The 20,866-nt window shown below is 35.7% G+C and overlaps 1 protein-coding gene across 1 annotated transcript in view; it reads left to right on the forward strand.

Annotated features, from left to right (window-relative positions):
• Nucleotides 1–20,866, forward strand: part of TENM2 (teneurin transmembrane protein 2) — a 1,855,021-nt gene that overhangs the window by 875,258 nt on the left and 958,897 nt on the right. The window contains exon 11 of the mRNA XM_054217271.1: nucleotides 4,111–4,165. The gene's annotated coding sequence lies outside the window, so the exon portion shown is untranslated. The remainder of the gene's footprint in view (nucleotides 1–4,110; nucleotides 4,166–20,866) is intronic.

Genomic DNA, 20,866 nt, shown 5'->3' on the forward strand with positions numbered 1-20,866 from the left:
AGTTTCTGTGTGTGATAATTATTTATTATTACATTCTATTCTAAATGTCTGACTTAAGTATCCAAGAAAGAAGCCTCCGTTTGATAGTAGTCCTTGTCTGTTTACAGTTTTATTTATTTTTCTTCTAATCTTGATAGTGTTGCCCTTTCCCTCTGAAATGTAAGTTGGGGTGAGGTTAAGAAGGTGATTGAAGGTACATCTTAAGCAATTTACTCATGGTCTTAGAAAGTTATCTTCCATCTAGCTGATATGAGATGGTGCTCAATAAGACCCTAAAAGAGGCTTCATAGCCAAAGAGTAAACTTTTATTTGCATATTTGCAAATTTATCCTGAAATTTTAAGAAACCAATTCCTAATATTTTAAAAAACATTCCTGTGGTATTCCTGTGCCGCTGGAGGGATGAGAAAGAGGGGTCATAGGTTGGGGTTTATAGATCTTCTAGCTATGAGTTTGTTCTCTGATATGGTATGTCTCTCTCATACTCTGGCTTTTTTCCTTTTTCCCATCATGGAAACAAAGTGTTTCTTTACTACTACTGTCTGGTCCAGCAGCGTAGTATGAATACATGTTTAGTTTAGGTCATAGCCAGTACTTCATCTAGAGAGTAACAATGTGCATTCCACTCTTGCGGTTAAGTTAACAGTGTGGATGAGAAGAATGTTGGTGTTGCATACAGTTGCATCGTTTTGTTAAGCATCCAGGTTTGAAAAGGAAGATCCTTCAAAAGAGAATGTCAGTAATTTTATAAGTAAAAACGTAGCCACTGAGAAGTATATCAAACGTATCCCATTGTGTCATTATTTAATCACTTAAAAACCATAATCAAGGGTGCCAAAAGCCATTGACAACATTCAAACAGTCAGCACAGTCTTCATACCAACAGGGAGAACCCGTCAGAACAAGCTAGAGCTCACAAGTATGTCTGTAAACTAGCAGCAAAGAAATTGAGTTTCAGGTTTAAATTCATGGTTTTAAGGGTTAAAACTGATCCTCTATGCACTTGTAATTCAGTTTCATTTGAAAAATATGGATCAGATATATCTGCCTTGATAGCTTATGTAGGAAGCAGCGATACCCTGCAAACTTGTAAACAGTGGTGCGCTAAGCCCATTTTGGTACTAACACTTGTCAGAATGGATTTCTAAGCACCTTCAAATTGTACTGAATATTAAGATTTAAATAATTAATATGCTATTGGAATATGCCTACTGGGCACTGTAGAGGGTAAGCCAGGTAGCCATTTTTTGTTTTCTAAACTAGTCTTTGGTTTTATTTTTGCAGATGTAGTTCATCATTTCTACACACCGTGTTTAAATGATAAATGTGGTAGCTATGAAAACAGTGACTAAAACATTAAGGTACATGCCATCTCAGAATACAGTAAATGCAATGTGAGGTAATGAATACATAGCCTAACATCATGGTAACAAAATGTCATTTTAAAGATCAAGGTATTTATCAGGGGAAAATAAACAAAAAAAAATGGCTGTGCTAGTTAAATAGGAAAACAATAAACTATTTTTATTTTTAAAAAAAGCTGAATTAATCAGATTTGTGATTTATCTTTAATAATTCAAAGCAACGAATCTGTGAAGATCTGTATTGTCAAAGTGGTTAACTAGTCAGTAATAATTGTCTAGAATACTCCCATTTAAAAAAACCCGACCTTTTAAAGATGTTCTATAAAATTAAATTTTAATGAGTGGTAATAAATGGTGATACTTCCATAGGAGGAAATGCAATACTAGCCTGAAGCTTTTGCCGTATGCCATCAGCTTCAGTACCATGTTATGTATCCTCTTTCATTATTTTTAAGTGTGGGAAGTACGATGATAATACAGCACTTTAAGGAGATGAAAACGCTTTTAACAGTATATTTAGTCCAAGTTATCTTCTATCTTCTTGGCTGAGTAATGGTGTTCCTATTGCTTTCATGATGCTTTTTCTGAGAAGTTCTTTTTTTTTTTTTTAAACATGATAGTATGCCATTTTAAGGTTCTTACATTTTGCTTGTAACTAATTGAATAAGAATTGGTTAGTTGAAAAGGAATTTTGGATGAACAATATCAAAACATAGGTGTGTATTACTGAGAAAGAATTGTACTGTCTTTTTCCAAAAGGGGGAGGAGAAACTTAATAGCTAGTGACCCTTCAAGGATTTAAAAAAAAAAATAAAATTCATGAGGGACATAAGGAGAGCAGAAGGGGAAGCAAAGAGAGACGAGAGGAAAGGAGTGCGAACTTGCATCATTAAACTGGTAAATGGTACTAGAATATCAGCCTCCCCGCTATCAGTAATGATTGGAATTAATCCAGGAATTCTGAATGGGTCTGCAAATGTGTCTTCAATTGTAGCCTTTGGCATAGATTTATATTCTCAGTCCCTTGGGCACTGAATTTCATTTCCCCATTTGCTAAATGAGAACAATTTATCCTAAATCAACGATAATCAGAGTAAACACTATTATTAATTTATTGTTTCCAGACTAAGAAAAAAACCAGTAAAATGAAGCTCTCTTCTTTTATCAGTGCTTTCCCTACCCCTTTTGCCCTGAAGATCCTATTAGCAGAAAGCTGAGCAACTCTGTTTCATCAGAAATAAATTATGCCTCACTTTTTTAATGTAAGTACTGAAGGGTTGTAAAGATTAGAAATACATTTGAACCCACTATCACTTGATGTTATTTTCCTTGATGTTCTGAGCTTCTTTAGGGGAATGAAACAACATGTTCTTTTCAAAGCAAAGAGCAGAGTTGCTTTAAAAGAACACCAGCACAGATTTCAGTTGATGTACAAAATAATTCAAAATCTCTACAGAAATATTTAAAGCAATGTATAGGCAGTCTGAAAGAGAGCTGTCAGAATTTCTGGCATGTATAAGACACAGAAAGTTTGCAGGGCAAATAGGTGGCAGAACTAGTCACCCTCATTTTTTAAATGATTAGAAAACTGTAATTCCCCAGAAACAGGAGGCTAATTCTCACTTTCTTCACAAAGGAACTAAGGATGAAAAAACACCTTTAATTAATAAACACTGCTGGCACTACTTTGGTAACAAGCTGCTGTAAATGAAACTCTTAATTGCCTCAGAGCACAGTATTGTATACAAATTCGTTTTACTCCTTAAGTGCTGTTCTTTGTTGTTGCTATTTTATATTTTTGTAGGAAATAAAGGTAGCTTTGCTAGCTTCCTTGTCACTGGACGCAATTCCAGTCAGCTCCCCATTTGTGGGGAGCACCAAGCAACCCAAAACATTCCCTTAAACCGTCATGATAGCTAGAATAGATAGCTCTCAGTGCAATCTAAATCCAAGCTAAATTAAGCCGTGTATGAAGCTTTTGTTAATTAACTTGTGCTTGAAATTCTGTAATGAAATTGTATGATGAAAGAAAATACAACAAAAAAAAAGTATTGAGTTGTAAAAGAAATATATAAGGAAAGTGTGTATATATATATTTGTGTATATATGTTTGACATTTTGGTATAAACTGTGAAAAAATATTTTGGACTTTTATATAAGGCTATGTAGACAATGTGGTTTTTTTCCTGTGGGTTGTGTTCTGATGTGTTGTTTTTTTTTTTTTATTTAATCTTCAAATGAACTTTTGGCTGTAACTGTCAGAGACGCTTTGAGTAAGACAGGGAGCTGCATCTTCTATGTTCGTCAAGAAAGCACCTGAGAAACAACTGGCATAAGAGTATTTTGAATATGTGCAGTCATGATCCTTTGGGTTTTGAATTCTCTGAACTCCTATTTCCATTATTAGGGATTTTGGAAATAGAAAACTATACATAGTTGTAATTTGTGAGGCATACCTTCATTGAGATCATAAAGCAAAGACATGTAGATGAATCTGTACTTAAGGACTGCAGAGACTTAATAAAGAGAACTGGAGAAACAGACATTTTCTTGCGTAAACATGTTCAAATCTGTCGCGGTGATTTTGGTTATTGTGAAAACTTTTAACAAGATCTAGAACGCTGTTCAAAACTTTTTTACTATGTCGTCTTGGAATGTATGTGAAAAATGCTGAATTAGGGATATTTATATCAACTTAAACTTTACATGACACCTGAAATAAGCTTCCCTGCTTTCTTATTTTTTAGAATTACTGAATGAGGGAATAGTCACCAGTCTTGAAGAGAGCAGAAGAAAAGACTGGTAAGTAGTAAGACACTTATTCTTTAATGTAGAGTGCAGAATATATATTGGGAAGCAAAAAGTGTTTCGAATTGTGCTTGCTTGATCTGATGGTCTAAACAGTTCAGCAAAAAATTATTTTGGCTGCTTAGCATAGTGCCTTTTTGATGCACTCAGTGCACATACAGACATGAGGATTCTTGGTGTGTTTTGCTGGGGAATTTTTTTTGTGTGGAGATTGGTTCTAGATGCCAAATGCATTATGAAGTTCAGCCTTTGCAGAAAAGAGGCACTTGCACTTGGTAATAACAGTCTTTGCTGCATTGGTTTATAATGGGATCAACAAGTATAAAGATGTAACACTATTGATTTTTTCCAAACTATCGGGTGAAACTTAATTAAAAAAGAGAACAGAATTTAAAGACACGTGTCATTTGAAATTTATTGACTGAGATTATGAATGTTCTCCTGGCACAGAGCACATCCTTGCCAGCCAAGGGATTCAGTACCTTCTTCTTCGTAGATTTCACCCATTAGGAGTATTTCCTAGTAATAGGACTTGACAATGGAGACCTAAGATCTCAGGCAAATCCCCACCTCTTGTACCTCCCTTTGGGCGTGATATAATTGCTCTAAAGTCAGCACACAGATTTGAGGAGTAATGCTCATTCCTGTTACAAATGAAGGATTTTGTACAAAGTAGAGCAGATACAGCCCCTCTGAATTCCCACAACAGATGGAACAAGGAGCTATATTGCAGAATATTCTGGAATGTTTAAGAGTTATGACGTATTTGGCTTTAAATCCTTACTTTCAGGTAGACAGAGAGAAGCTTAAAAGCTCATTCTTAAGTCACCTAGAAGTGACTTCTTGATCCTTGGTGTTACAAGGTGAGATGAGTGCACCTGGGTGTTGAGTGGGTTGCTGTTTGTACAAAATACTTAGTATTTAGTAATAATAAGAAAATAAATGACTGTGACACTCCACACTGATAGTTAGGAGACAAACTTATGGAATGTGAGAAAATAGATGAAAAACCATTGAGGTCAGAATATCATGACCTACCTTTCTCATGTTTGTCTTTGGAAAACATGTTTGAAACTCCAAGAAATTGGGAATGTCATTTCCGATGTTCATTATTCCATGCCTAGCCTTTGAGGTTCACGTTTTTGTTCTTTTTTTTTTTTCCTCTTTTTTCCTAATGGTTCTGAAATTTAATATGGCAGTGTGCTAGCTGTTGAAAGCATGATCTGTCATATCCAAAACCTAAGTAAAAGGAAAAGCAACACAAATGGTATATGGAAATACATACATGAGTATCTTGGCAGAGATTTCTTAAGGTGCAGTTTCAAGATCAGCATGGACCTTTCTGATCCTGTGCTGTCGTCAGAATGGCAGCTTTGATTTCCTCACCTCTGACCCCATATTCCTTCTCCGTGCTTATATTGGCAATTGCAAGGGTGCAGTAGCCCAATCAGAGGAAGAAAAAAAAAATAAACTACCAAAAACGCCAAACTGCTACCCCCTGCGCCCCAGACAACTCTCTCATTCAGAAACCGTAAGAATAGATTTTTCCTTTAGGAATAGGTTTGAGTTTGATGTTAGTGTACAATTCTGCAGTCAGTATTGCCAGTGCAAGGGAGGAGAGAGAGGTACGGGGTAGCAGATGAACAGCAGCTTTGGGTACTCCTAGATCAGCTTGAGAGTGTTGTGTAACTGCTCCCGAAAATGCTCTGAAGTCAACTTCTCCATGAGTTAGAATAAACTTAAAATTACATTATGAATAAGCCTCTATGATTCAGCTTCCTGTAAGATTCAATTTTAGTTTTATCTTTAATCGGAGTCCAGCAGTAGATGTAACTGGCATAAATGGTGATCTATCTTCGATGAATTTCACCCAATCAGTCACCTTATAAGGTACGTTAGTGTCACAGAGGTGGCTTGAGGTTTCTAGTAATCCTCACATTTACTGTTTTGCAAACAGAATAAAAAAGGTACAGTCCAGATACTTTATTAACATTTCAAATTCGACTTGCAATTTGGATGTTTGTTTGTCTGATACTTCTGTTTAAATACATTTGCGTATAAGGAAATTTAGTATTGTCATTATGACGTTAATACAAATGCTTTTTCTGAAGAAGTTCAGGAGCAGCACAAAACTCCAAGAACTGCATATTTAAAAATCAATAAGCAAGGTGATGATTACAAACTGCACAGACAGTGCTTATATCTACTTGCCTAGCAGGCAGAAGTTTGCAGTGGAGAAAATGTGCATAACCATTTATATTATTCAAGGTCATCACAGTAAAGATAGCAAGTAAATTTCAGAGTTATCTTTAAGATTATTAGGACTGTTGGAAAATCAAGCCCTGACATTATCTACGTAACGAATAAAATATGATTAAATATGAGCCCAGACAGGTTTGTGACAGATAGTTATGATTTAAGATAGTTTTTCATTAAATAACTTTTCTGTTGATCCATGAATCAAAGATAAAGTGAGAAATAAATATATATACACATATATATTAGACAATATTTGCTGTTTCTTGTTTCCATGAAAAGTAGAAATCTAAAAAAGAAACATTCATGGAATTATGAAAGAAACATTCCAAGAATTATCTGCCTTACAGATGACTTGTAGTCTAAAGGAGTAGTTAAAGACTTCATTCAAAATTAAAGGAAGAAGAAATAAATAGATATAATAATTTTAAAAGAAACATCTTATTTTGTGAACATGTATCTCTTACTGTGGTCTGTTTTTCCAGTATAATCAATGGCAAAATGCACATATTACTAACTTACAATTTAATAATTAGCTGTTAAGATCCATCAAACTTGTAAGGAGTTCTGTTGTCAAGAATTTTTAACTGCAAGATCCACAGTTGTTTACAGCTGAATGATTCACAATGTATATCAATCAAGTTTCAATAAAATGTTGGTGATAAAATTTTACAGTGAAAGAAAAGGTGAATATTTCAGCTTAAAGAATGTGTTGGACTAACATAAACAAGGTGTAAAAAAAAAGTGATTCCCACATCACAGGTGACACTTGTGATTAATGTAGGTAGAACAGTTTTATTGTGTAATGCTATGCATCACAGTAAAAAAATGCATGGAAAATAGTGCTTTTAAAGAGCTACAGCTGATTTTGCTTATAACAGAGAGCATAAATGAAAAGGGATTAATAAAATATCTTTCACTACAATTGTAAATCAAAATAAGAGATGCATTAAAAAATTAACAAAACATGGTCTGGAAGTCACATACTGTACAGGAATGTCTTCCCCATTCAATTTCCGAGAAGAGGATTTCCCTTAGTTACAGTAGAGTTATAGAACATTAAATATCCAACAAAAATGTTGCACCATCCTTCTGCTGAAGAAGTTTCTGTGGAATAAGAAACTGATTTACAGTTTTACAGGTGTGAAGAAGTGTGGTGTGTATTTGCACGAGTTGCAGTAATTTAGACTTCCATAAACTTAGTTTGGAGATGTCACTCTTGTTTAGTTCAAGGTGGACAGCTGTTGGAAGGCAAGTGAAAATGCAGATAGAAAGAAAATCTGTATGTACCAAACAACAAATAAAGTAATATATTGGTAAAAAGAGGATGAAAACATGAGAATATTTCAGGTTTTGTTTTCAGTCCTTGCTCTTGGTAAAAAATTGTGGGAAATTCTAACATAAGCTGTGAATAAAGAATTCTTATTGTTGCAATGGTACTATTTTAGGAGCAGTGCAGAGACTGCTACTGGCTTCCTGAAGGGGTACAAACCAAGTTACATAATGAACTTTTTCCTTTCTGTTGGCTTTCTGAAAATATCTTGGCACTTTCCTATGTGTGGTTCCTCAGCAAAAAGTGAAAAGGCTGTTCAAATGCAAAGGTGTAATTGACTGTCTATTGGAAGTCACAGTTCTGGGTGATAATATGTATTTTTTAAGTTATAGTTAGCTGTATTGGAACCATATAATAATCCAACAGACATAGGCAGCTATTGTTTGTGCATGTTTTATAGTGCAAGTACTGCAGTCTGACTTTACAGTTAGGAATGCTGGAAATAATATTTCATATGCACTTGAATTTAGGCATATTTAGGATGACAAATCCTGACATTGAGTGCTGTGAGTATACTGCAGGATGAAAGTCTTGATTTCCTGAATATCCGTAGATTTGTGTTCCCTTTCTAAACTTCAACCTTTAAACAAATAGTTGCTTTTTAGTATTACGAACCTAGAATCTTACATGCGTGCGTCTGAAATATCCACTGTTAAATAAGAAGAGAGAAACATAACCAAACTTAATCCCTTACTGTGCTATTTCCTTTGTGTTTTAGCATGGAGAAAATTTTTATTTCTGTAGCAGTAGAAATTACTATTTGATATCAAAAATCTGATTCTATTAGGTGCTGTATATGCACAGAATAAAAATTTTCGATCAAGAAGAATTTAATCTGTAGACAGACAACAGATTTTACTGTTACTATGTTTAATACCATGGAAGTTTTTGGAGTTGCATGGTTTTTAAAGATATGTGTCATGGAATTGTTTTACTCTTTTGGATGCTCAGTCTTTAACTAATGAGTAAGCTTATATACTTCACATTTAGAGGCTTTAAATACACAGGAATATTTTTATATTGCTAAGGTAATTGAAACAACTTGCTGTTCCCCTGTTCCCTCTTGATTTAAAAAAAAAAAAAAATAATTAAAAAAATTATTTCTGTTTTATCAGGAATTGTTTTCCAATAGTAATTTTCATACAAACTGGTCATTACTAGAAGTTGATTTTCTGTGTAAAAGCAGAAGTGGGCAATGGAGGATGGAAAGGCAAATGGGTTTTAAGGAAAAAGGATGGTATCCTAGCCAACTGCATCATGCATGACAAGGCCATGATAGCGCATCATGACAAGGAGTTAGATAAAAGTGGAGTAATTTGGTGTAATCGTATGTTTAGAGAAACAAAATAAGTAAGAGAACTAATGAATTTAGGTAATATGGGCATGTCTCCTGTGCTTTTCAGGGTCCTCTAACTGAGTAAGCATCATTTTGCTGTGTAATAATAATAAATCTTCTCCTTTATGTTTTCTGTCTTAACTATTTCAAACTACGTGCTCACCAGGTCAAAAGCTAATGCATGTTGTGTGTGAACCTATTACAAGGAATGTATTTATCTTAGTTGCTTAAATAGCTCCACTGCCATGTACTCCTAATCATTGCTAGTGACTTTTGGCACTTGCAGTGTTAACCGCTACATAATAACAGCCATAGAATTTGGTGTGCATATAACCTAAATATATATATAGGTCTTCTGTATATCTGATAACTGAGATGAGTGGTGTGCTTTCCTCGTAAATAGTTCTGCTGAAAAAATACTATCATTTGAACACTGTATTACATGCATATTATTTTGCTATGATCTAAAAACTTTTTTTAAAAGGGGGTGCGTGTGCGGTGCTGTCAGTAACATTGAGTAACATTGGTGAGAAATTTTCTTCCTATTCCAACCTCTCAGTAGAAAATAACTTCTTACATTAGGTCTGAAAGTGAAAATGAAGGATTTTCAAAAATTCTCTTTAAAATGTGGATTAAATACTGGAAAACTCAGCCTGTCAGCTAAACAAGCCTGTGTAGCATATTCCTTAAAAATTTAAAGGTTACTTTAGAGTTTGGAGTATAAGCACATGATCCAGATTCTCCAGTTAAGGAAGTGGTTTCTCTCAAAAAAGTTCTCTCAAAAGCTTCTTCAGAACAGTTCTAATACTTTCTACCTGTCAAGAAATATAATGAACAACCAAGCCATATTTGAATATTTCTCCTCTAAACCTGAACAAAACGAAGGAAGTATAGTCAAATGGAACACAATTTTTTGAACTTTTTTTCTTGTTATTGCACGCTGAGAATGTTTGAGAGAACACAAACATGTTTCATTTGCAGTTTCATTGAATCTGTTTTCACTTTTTTGCCAATTCAATATGTATAACTGAGAATTTTTTAACATCAACTTTTCTCTCTTTTTTAGTTCTCCCTTTCCTTCCAACTGTGCTCACTTATTTTATATATATCATTTCACATGCGTATTTGTCACCTTCTCCAGTGGGGATAATAGGCTAGTAAGACTGATATTTGCTTTCTGAAAGTTGTTTTTCTTTCAGCTCTGTTTCCGTAAGGAGAGGTAAAAGAAGGGAGATGTAGAATGTAGAACTGGAAAAGTTAAGATTTTACTACTACTACCACTACTACATAACAAAATGCTTGGCAGGGGGTGGGGTTTTGGGAAGTCCAGATTCTATTTTTCTGAAAAAAAAGGAAGTTGTCACCAAATCTCTATTTCAGAAAAAATCAATTGTTTCTTTCTTAGAAGAGAACATTTAATAATAAGAATTGTTTGTCTCAATGATCCCAGTGTGTAAGAAGTGGCTGGAGTTGTGTTCGATTGTTTTAGAGTGAAAACTTGGCTCTTTACATTGAATTTATACTTTCGCATTTGAAGCAAGTCCATTATGATTCCGCAGTGCAACCTTTGAGGTACTAACCCCACACCTGGTAGTTCATATTGGATGGAATTAATCTTTGCACTGTTAATATCTTTTTACCTTTATTTATCTATCACTCATATTGAATAAATTTGGCAGTATAAACGCTAAAACTTAAACCAGGATTCTACTTCACCAAATATATTACCATATACATAGGTTTATTACTGTCACTAAGAAATTATTTTTCTGGATTTTCAAGTCCAAGAAGAATTAGTTTTTCAGATTAAGGGGTAAACATGTAAAATACAAGATCTGCTGTGATATCCTTTGCCTTTTACCTTCCCTAGTTTAATCAGGAAAGATCCTAGTAAACATTCTATGCAGGCTAAGTATCACCTCTGCAAAAACAGTGGAAACAGTAACTGGAAAAAAGTCCTCCTTGTTCCTGCTTCCCATGCCTGATCCTGCTATCTCTTGATCTTTCCTCAGTTCTTTTTCTCCATATCATTTCTCTGGTGTTTTTGAGCAAAGTAGGCAGCAGAGATTTTGTTTTCCATGCCAAATTAGAGGAAACCAGCAGAGGAAGGTAGAGCAAAGCCATCTTTGTGAAGCTGTTTGAGGATTAGAGCAGGGGCCAGTGTAATGCTATCAGCAGCATATATGTGCAGTCTCCTGCTTGCCCATTACAGACCCTAGACTGATGAACAAAGTTTTTGATTTTAGTCAGCACACTTACCTTCCTTATGTATTAGTTGTTGAAACAGAATGTATTGTAGAACTTCTGCATCTTCACTGGAGTACAGCACCCACGTATCGTATGGATTAATGTGAATGTATAGTATTTTTCTAGTAGTTTCTTATAAAAAGTCTCTGTCTCTTGCCTGTGAACAATTCAGAAATTCATTGTACTCCTACTGGACATTATCTGTCAAATGCAGATGCCTACTGAACTGGCATTCAACATAGTTTGTTCAATATGGTTGTCAGCAGAACTAAGTGCTCTGAAAAATTAAAACCAAAGTAATACTTAAAGCTTGGTGACTTAACAAAAGCTTATATGCAGTTGTGTACTGAATGTTTCCAACAGAGAGCAGACTTCAAGTGGACACTTTATAGCAAATTTCAGACATACTGGGTAGTCATTGCTGTTTGCGATTTCACTGTCTTGCTAAGAAGATTTACAGCAGACAAGACTAATTCACTAAGATGTTCTGTTAGCGACAAAGAGAATCTTTCCAACAGCATACTGATCCACGTGCTTTCATCAGAAGCAAAGGAAGACGACATATGTCGTTTCAGGCATACAAGGTAGCAGACTGGATCATGGGGGAATGGCAAGCCGCCTGCCCTGCTTTCCTAAATAGCTCATCACCTTTGGGTAGGCCTGACCCCGTGGCCATCTCATAATCCCAGAAATTCTATTTTATATGTTTTTAATGCCAGCATACGACTATTTGTATGCAGTCACGTGTCGTTGTGTCCTACCCTCCTACTCTACCCCTCCCCCTGCTCTTTGCTCTATTCCCTCTAGTCAGATTGCTCCAATATACGCATCATTTCTCTAGGCAATCTGTATCTCCTTTAGGCTGTCTTACATTCTTTCTGATTGCAGTTCTTTCTATTTCACGCAGTGTGTTACTGTTTCTTACCATGTATAATACATTGTAACCATAGATACCATGCCCAATTCAAACATGAATCTTCAAGGCTTCACATTTTCTCTTGTAAATATTTTGATGAAAAGAGTGATTATATTTCAGATCAAGGCTTCAACAGAGTATTAGTTAAAAACATTGATTAAGAGAATTAAAAGTACATGTTCAGCAGTGTGTATCCTTAAGAGTACAGGATGAAGTTGAACGTGAGACTCAAACCTGCTGCATGTCAGCACGAAGTGCTACAGAAAGGTACTTTATTTTTCTATTAGTGATCTCTCAAGGCCTGATCCAAAGTCAGGTGCAATGAAGGTAAGACTTTCCATTGATTTTAATTTGCCTTGGAACATAGATTTTTTTTTTTATAGTTTTAATTAATAGGTTCAAAATTGTGTTATATGTAATTTACAAAGTGCTCAGGATGAATATAAATGTAAAATATTATTATTCTCTGTTCCAGACTTAGCATTCATCTCAACTACTCTGAGGGCACTCAACTGCAGAAGTAGCTGAATTGTTTTCGGTTTTTTTGGGGGGCATGGAATCCCATGCTTATTATGAGAATATTTTTTATTTAATAATGTCCTTAACCTCATTAGGGAAATCTTTTATAATGATTCTTTAAAAGCAGCAGTTCTGTCTCTGTATATGGCTATTAAAATCATTATACGTTTTTAGGAGTAAATAAATTTAGGAGAAAAGAAATGCATAATGCAGCAGCCTTTTATCAAGGGCATATACCACGCACCAGATGGAAAACAAACTGTGTTTACAACATTATCACTATCGCCACTGACACTACTAGATCTACAATATGTTATAGCAGCAGCTCCATTAACCTTGCTAGTTCTGTTGGAGTTGCCTGGTAGTTTGCCCAGTCTGTGTTTGTTGTCAGCAAATGGATCAAATTAGGAGATTTTCATTCTGTTTATTGACCTTTTCCCTCCTTCCTCAATTTAGGCCACAGTTCATTCAAAATTGGTCTACTATTGCTCTGTAAAATACTGCAAATAGGTATCTCTGGATCCGTCTGCTCTACATATGTAAATTATACTGTCTTACCTCAGAGGTGAAAGTTCAGGAGAACAGTTGATAGCAAAAGTGCTGTAAAAACCCAAAGTCTTTACCTAGTTGATTGCCATGGTATGAAATGTGAGTTGCCTGAGCTGTTGACCTTTACCCATATTAGGACACACGGCGGTCTCTCAAGGCAGGCTGGCACGCAGGGTTTTTCACTTTTCAAATTAGAGCACCCTTATTTATTTATTTAACATAGTCATCTGTTTGAAGCTTTGGGGATCTTTATGTTTTTTCAATGAGTTAACTAGAAAAGTGATTCTGTTGCCCTTCTCTCAATCCCTTCCTTCCAGGCTAGGGAAAAGATGCTTGTTTTTTAACCTATCGCCCGTCTTGATGGAAGTACTTCACACTGTAATTCCATTCAATTCATCAGGAACCACTGCAGTCCCATCTGTCACTAGACATTGTTCGTACCCTGTGTTTGTGCTACAGAAATTCACACACAGCCACATGACAGCCCTCCTCTGTGAACTAATCCAGCCCAAATGTAGTATTTCTTCTCTGCTGCTGTGATTTTCAGCTACATATATTTCCTACCTCACCATATGCAAGAGCACTTCCACCACAAGGGAGAAACAGAACCAAATGCCTTTGGGTGAGGAGAAGAGCAGAGTGACTCCTCTCCCTAATGGTGCTTGCCGGACTAAAATGATTGTGAACTAAGATGTTATATTAGCTGGAGAATTTGAATGCCTTAGGAAGATATTTTCAATTAGATTATTATTTGGAGAGAGCCAATGTCCTCCATAGACCTACTGGAGGACACCTATGCCATTTCTTGGCATTTGCTGTCTCTTTTTCTTTTTCTTTTTTTTTTTTTTCCCCCTTGGCAGTTCAGTTTATTAACATTATAAAGCAAACAAGGCTTTAGGGGTAAGAAAATTATTACAAAGACTGAGCTAGAAGTAATCTGACACTGGCTTTGTGCAACCTCCCTTCCACTTCTTCATGTTGTGTGAGTAGCGCTGATCAGGCAGTTGTGATTTAGATCAACACTATTTGCCACAGCAAGCTGAATAACCTCCTGACCTTCGGTTCTATTGTGATACACAGGTTTCATTTTCTCTGAGCTAAAACTAACTTAACGCTAAAGGGAAAATAAGGCCTGCTTCTCAGTTTAGACAAGAGTCAAGACATTGCATCAGGAATCAGGCAGACCGAAACGGTAGGGTTTTTTCCTACTGTATAAAATATGGCAAATATAAAAGATAGCTGTTTTGTTGGTAGCCTTACATTCACCTACATCGTGCACAGAAAAGAAGTTTAGATTGCTGTATGAGGAGTAATGAAGAAAAAAAAAATATTTAAGGATTTAAAATTTTCTGCATGCACAGTTGCAATTCACTTTTCTTCTTAAAGCATGTATCAACATATTGTGGTCTACGTAAGGACAGCCAGAGTAACACTTATGATTCTGAAAATTTACCCCCAATTTATTCTTTCAAATTTAAATAACATATGAAACAGTTTGAGTCCAACAGTCATAATGGCAATAATAGATAGGTGTTATTTTTGCATCTTAATGCAAAGCTTAATCTTGCATTGGATCGGGAATTTTGTTGCCTAGGCTAAAGCCATTTTGTAAAAGTCCTTTCAGTTTCAGACTAGTTTATGTTAGTTTGAGTGTGCCTTGGCAGAGCAGCTCGACGTTTTGAGATGACATGTGATCTAATCACTCTTAAAAAAATTACATAATAACCATCACTGTTGTTAGGAGCAGGAAGGTAATAGACATAAATGAGGATATATTGATTTACGAAATGATCACTTTATCATTGTTATAGCAGTTATTTAAGTTACAAGGATTGGTATTTCCAAGAGATAAGTTGCGACTGTATGCTTCCCTGGTTTTAGCAAGGGACAGTATTTGGGATATAGCTTGTTCCTGTAGGAAATGCTGCATAGTTTACAGGCTTACATAAAGGTGATTTGAGAGCTGCCCTCCACCTCTTATTTTGCAGATGGCATGATGATGTCTTGGACTGTGGTGTACAGACCACTAAGCTGAATCATATGAATCTAAGTTTTCCTTTGTAATGCCTGTAGGCCACCCATTCTTTTTGTAATGTATCTGCATGCACAAGTGAGTAAAAGGATCCTTTATACTTAGCCAGGTTTAGTCCATGGGTGCCCTACTAGCAGTGTTAATACTGTACCAAGAAAGTCAGAACAGCTCATGTAGCTTGTATTTGAGGCAAAACTCAGGGTCAGTACTAAAATAATTCCGGTTTTGTCTGTCTGGCATTTGCTTGACAGAATGCAATATGTTGGGAGAAGACCTTTCCCTCCATTACCATACTAAATTGATCATTAAACTGTGTATTCCTCATGAAGAAAGGTTTATAATTTCCCAAGAAAAGGTGATTGCCTGAGTTTGATCTGCTCTTGAGAATTAGAGAAGACAAAGTGCCTAGCATTTTTTTCTAGTCTATCTTAAAGTATTTAATAACAACAACAAACATCTTTGGCGCCTTTCTTCTTCATGGATATTATTAGAATTATTACAGTAAGTATGTATTTTTTCAGATATTAGTACTATGCACATTTGTCTCCCATATTTGCTTTTAACATAAGAAATAGTATTTCTGTTGGTATTAGATGTGGTTCCTTCTTAATCTGTCATAACTATTTATAAAAATTTGGTTCTAGCTGAAAATATTACATATAGGCATGGTGTAGGTGCTGTTTGTGAGATTTCTTTTGTGTTTACTGCTGGCGTTGGCTTCTCTGCAGAACTGTCAAAGCGGGTGAAGCCAACAGTTGTGAACCAGTTGTGAAAGCCTCTGTGTGAACTGTCATATTTACCTTTAACAGACTACAGTACCAGTCTGAAATCTGGGATCTCCTGTCAGCAAAGTTGAAATAGTGCTTTTCTGGGTACCTGTTAATAGAAGAGGTCACCTATTAGAACAGCTTACCTTACAGTAAATGGTTTAAGAGAAGCACTGGTGAGCCATCATTCAGTTCTAAAAGACAACAGGGAAGCCCAAATTGATAGCTGAGTCCTACTGATATCACTTGTGTATTCATTTCTTCATGTACTTTGCCTGCAGTGTTTCTGAGATGTAAAATAGTGCTTTGGTTGATGAGAAGGAGTGGATACGAAGAATGTTTTTTTTAACTGTTTGGACATAATAAGCAGTAAGCTATCTTAAAGTATAGAATCTCTTTGTTTCTCTTTTTCACTGATACTTCTGACATGATATTCTTTTAGAGGGTTTATTATGAGCACAGGTTTATGTATAATGCATGTGGGCAAGTATGTAAAGGAGCAACAGAAGGAAGAGAATAAAAAAATATAGGGAAACTAACAGCTGCAGAGCAGATACCAAGCTTCTGTGAAGGCATCAGTCAGGATGTGAAATTAGTGTCTTCCCTAACAAGGAGAAAGAGGTGACCAAGAGTACCCATGGACAAATAAAGAGTGACCCTTGTTGCTCCATACAGTTTGATATTGTATCTTTGTAAGTTTCCTGCTGTTTTGGTCATTCATTAGAACAGTAAGTTTCCGTGCAGATTATTTAGTTTTACTCAGATGTTTTTGCCCTTATGCTTGTGGACATAGATCCAGAATCATGTGAAAAGGGCAACAGTTTGTTGATCTAGAATCATGCAAAAAGGGCAGTTGTTGTCCTCTCTTGGATTGCTGGCATGAGCAGAAGTTGCAATATTAAATAAGCTGACAGGAAAATGCATTAGGCAGAAAATTATTGGTCACCTAATAACTGCATCCATTTTTCTGTACCATGCACTGAGACCTTGCCCTTGTTCTTTATGCTTTTATAACATCTTGATGGCATTATTGGAATATTCTGTCCTTATAGACATGCCACTGAAATCTCTTTGCTTCTTAGTAGCCTTTGCAAAAAAAGAATAAAAACCTATTATTCAAAAGATTGATTGGCTCCCAGAATGTTATATATACACTGTTGCTTTACAGTTCAGGTTGATTTGGGCCTCAAGGGACACTAATTTCTGCTGGTTTTGTTACAACTTTTTATTCAATATCTTTACTAGCCACAGGGGTGAATAAGGACATGGACACAAAACTGCAGTGTGATTTAGTTAATCCAGCCAAATGTACAAAGCTAAATATCAGTGAAGAGGCTGATGATGACCATCCACTGAAGGTGTCATACCAATTGGAGGTTAGTGTTTCTTGTAGCTTTTTTTTCCTTTTCCTGCAAAATAACATTCTCGTTAGAGTTGATGTGTGCCATCAGTTACAGACTGTGCAAATAAAGTGCTGTGCATATAAGCCTTTCTCAACATCCTCTGTGCAACAGAATGCATACTATTTTAACGACTTCAGACTATAGCAATTGTGGAATCCAAGTCCTTCCTTGCCATTGTATTGGAGTAAGGCATGTCATGTAGTTCTGTAGCAATCTGGATTCTTTCCTAGGATGACCAGACTAGCATGGAAGAGATACGCAACAGTTTTATCATCAGTAAACTCACTCAGCTGAGCTGACTTTCTCCCAGCTGCTTTTTGTTCTCCTTTGGAAACAGAAGAGTCTGATACTGGGTGGTGCTAAAAGCTGCAGACGAATGGAAGTTAAGAGACAAGGTGAAGCTCTATTGTTCTGTAAGAGGTGAATGATGAGAACTGGAGCCCCTTGGGATAATTTGTAATATGTAGAAAGATGGGCTGGCAATAAAGTATGCCTCTGAAGGATTTGTGTTTATTATTTCATGGAATTTTTTATGGGTTGCTTTCCCGGTTTAGCACTATTAGTAGCTTTGAGTTTGAAGGAGCAGCCTGATGGCTTTGCCTTTGATGAAGAACCTCAATGTGGGATAAATCCAAGGGAAACTGAAACCTTTAGCTCAAACTATGAAATAGGCGCCTCTTCAGTACAGCTTGAAGTGAGTTTTCCTGTATCGAAGATGATCTAGGCAGGGAGGGGAAATCTGGCCAGCTCAATACTAACACTTTACAGGATGAATGATACTACTAGTGAGTTGGAAAATCGTTTGTTTGTAGAAAGTCCTACATATCCTAACTAGACGTATGTGAGCCAATCCTGAGATTTTATAGGGTGTAATTCTTTTGTATTTTGAAATTAGAATCTTTTCACATTTTGAAAAATTCAAAGAAATTAGAATATTCTGTATCCTCTTCTTTTCGGAAGATGTGAGTACTCATCTCTCTCACTGAAGTCCCTAATAATCATGAATCTTCATAAATCATAGATCAAAGGTATTTTAGAAGGTAACTTCTTTAGGGCTGTCTCATTTCTATTGAATTGTACTGTTTTGCAGCTGAAATTCTATAGAAATTTCTGCAAGGCATAAACTAACTGAAGTATAGAGCCTTGTACAGAGGAATCCAACTTGTCACTCGTGGTTCTAGGCGCTTCCTTAGAAGAAATAATATTAATTAAAATTGATAAATGTCTGGATTCTTTCTTCTGATTGTTTAGATTTTTTAAAAGTTCAATCTTAAAATTTATATGGAAATAAGTATTTAGTCATACTAAAAAACAACTAGAGGTACAGCTGTACTTATAGGACATGGCTAATGACAGCTGTGGCTTTTCATGACATCTCTTTGGTAGGCTTCAGAATGACCTTGTCAAAGTTAAAAGCTCATAACATTCATATTTTGTTTTTATGGCATTATGATTCTGCATAACAGTGCTAAAAACAAAAACGCAGTATAATTATACTGTCAATCAAGCTGCCAGAAGAGGCATTTTCTACCAGCTTTGCACCTACTAAACTGTAAATAATTTATAAAATTAGAAGTCATGACTAAGTGGAGGCATTTTGGGGCTAGTTAAGCACTTGTCATAGCTCTGTGGTTTAAGCGACCCTGCACACTGAGCTCTGGTTGCTTACTTCTGTCCTGTGAGTGGGAAAATGGTCATTTGTTCTTGTAGTGCTGTGCATGCGTCTAATAAAAATACCAAGCTGTCAATAGAACTATGAGCAGGTGTACAGTGTATGTTGTAATGATGTTTTATTCATTTGAATTTCCAGGCCATTTAGTCTCATCCAGCGAACAACAAAAATATTTTTTTCATTACCTCCAATTAATGTAAATGTCAAATATTTGAATATATTATCACACGGATAATCCAGTACATTGCTTGATTTGTGGAGTATTTGCTTTAAAGTGAGAATTAAAACAGTAAAAAAAAAAAAATAATCCAGACCACATGTTCTTGTTTCTGTGGGATCACCTTTTGACTCTGGTAAACAAGTTTCTTAAAGCCTTTGAGTTTACCATCCTTTATATCTAGTCTTCTAAAAATTTTATTGTATTCATTTTTAAACAGGGTTTATTAGCTGTCCATCGTCTATTCTGTTACTACATATATTACATGTAAAAACTTAGTTGACAGATACTACTCTCGTAATAGAGTTGTTCAGAGGGTAGAAGACTCCTTTATAGATACATAAAAACCAACTGTGTTCTGATAGGATAGAGACAGCAAAATAATTATCGGATGTTTATTTTTTAATAGCTCTCTTTCCTTTAACTTTTCTTGTGCTTATTTGTGACTTTGTGCCTGACTGATCAATTATAATGTGGAAGTGAATACTTCTCACCTGTTTCGAAGTGCTGTCTTTACAGCTTAATTAAACATTTTTATAGTAAGTGGGACTGAAACTCTTAAAAACAAACAAACAAAAAAACCCAAACCAAACAAACATTTCAAAGGCCTGAAACATAGGTCATAAAAATCAATGATGCCTGAAATTGGGCTTAATCTGAATTGAAAAATTTGAACAGAAATTACTTCTATAGATGCAAATATACTGTAGTTGTTGCTCCAAGTAATGGATAAGCTGTTCCATTTGTTTTGGTTTATTGTATGGTAGTACTTTATTCATTAGTACATGTTGCGTTTGGTCCTGTTGCAGCATCATGCTGGAGATAGTGGGCTATATGTCGCACTGCAACACTGTGACAGACATTAGCTCAGGTCCAAGGAGCAGTATAGATGCATCAGCTGACGTTGTGACTGGATGAGTAGGACTCTGCTGCTTTCAAGAGAAAACTGCTAGGATGTTCTGCACATATCTAGGAGAGCATACTTTGAACACTAGAAACAACAAAAAATTATTATTGCAGTCATATGCTAATTACTTAGCACTTGTAAATCTCTGGCTGTTGGATTGGTAGATTTCTTGGTTAGACCCTTATTAAGATTTTGGAGCTATTTTCTTTATATCTTGGTCAGATTTTTTTCTCTGAGAGTTAAATTTTATATGCACTTTATAAATGCAGATAATAATTTCAAACGGCCCTTTCTCACCTTATATAGCAGGCAGAGAAAATATGAAGCAAAAATAACCCTGGAACCCACACAAACTACATCTCATCATCACGCACTCTGCATGGAAGGAATCATGTGGTAGTGTCATTACACATTTTCCTCCAAGTTTTGCATGTGACCAAAATGTGCTGTCTTGAGAATATTTGATATGTTTTGTTATTGTTAATACTCGTGCAAATTTCCATGGAAAGTCATTAGGTGCTGACTAAGAACGACAGATATA

This window comes from Rissa tridactyla, chromosome 11 (genome assembly GCF_028500815.1).
Source record: "Rissa tridactyla isolate bRisTri1 chromosome 11, bRisTri1.patW.cur.20221130, whole genome shotgun sequence".
NCBI classification, from domain to species: Eukaryota; Metazoa; Chordata; class Aves; order Charadriiformes; family Laridae; genus Rissa; species Rissa tridactyla.